The sequence below is a fragment of the Mastomys coucha genome, unplaced genomic scaffold (genome assembly GCF_008632895.1).
Source record: "Mastomys coucha isolate ucsf_1 unplaced genomic scaffold, UCSF_Mcou_1 pScaffold21, whole genome shotgun sequence".
NCBI classification, from domain to species: domain Eukaryota; kingdom Metazoa; phylum Chordata; class Mammalia; order Rodentia; family Muridae; genus Mastomys; species Mastomys coucha.
The window spans coordinates 17,148,154-17,148,982 of NW_022196904.1; the positions used below are offsets into that span (position 1 = coordinate 17,148,154).

An 829-nucleotide genomic window follows, 5' to 3' on the forward strand; every position below is an offset into this window, starting at 1 on the left:
GACCAGGCTGGCTTCGAACTCAGAAATCTTCCTGCCTCTGCCTCCCAAGTGCTGGGATTAAAGGTGTGTGCCACCACGCCCAGCATCAGCCCACTCTTATAAGCTATCATTTTTAAAAAATATTGTTATTTTGAGATAGGGTCTCCTATAGTCCAGGCAGGCCTCAAATTTACTACATAGCTAAGGATGGCCTTGAACTATGTAGCTAATATTCCTGCACATGAGTGTGTATGTATATGCATATGTGTGTGTGCAGATGAAGACCAAAAGTGGATGCCAAGTGTCTTCCTCAATCCGTGTCTACTTTGGTGTTTGAGACAGTGTCTCTAGGTCTATATTGTTGTGGTCTTCATTCAGGGGTGGCCCTGGTTCTGGGGGATACTTGTCAAAACCAAGCATATGATTCTTGTTGAGTAGCAAGCACTAGTAATGTCTCATAAGACCAGAGAGACTGTAAAACTTCTATGAGATGCACAGACCTCTACCCAAAGCTATTAGCTAGTCCCAATGATTAGCATGATCCACAGAAAGTATTTAGATTCATAGTTGGTCCAGTAAGATTCCCAAGAAGTGTAACTATTGTTCCCCATCCTGTCCCCTAGCCCTTCATCTGGAGTGGCTACATCAATAAATACTTGAGTTGTGATCAAGAAAGTTGAGCAATGCTGGGCAGGGGTGGAGCATGCCTTTAATCCCAGCACTTGGGAGTGGGAGGCAGAAGCAGGTTTATTTCTGAGTTTGAGGCCAGCCTGGTCTACATAGTGAGTTCCAGGACAGCCAGAGCTATACAGAGGAACCCTGTCTCGAAAAACAAACAAAAAAAAAAAAA

General features: G+C 44.0%; 1 protein-coding gene across 1 annotated transcript in view; it reads right to left on the reverse strand.

Moving 5' to 3' along the window:
• LOC116100402 (carcinoembryonic antigen-related cell adhesion molecule 19-like) overlaps positions 1-829 on the reverse strand; it is an 8,740-nt gene that overhangs the window by 5,999 nt on the left and 1,912 nt on the right. The window lies entirely within an intron of this gene.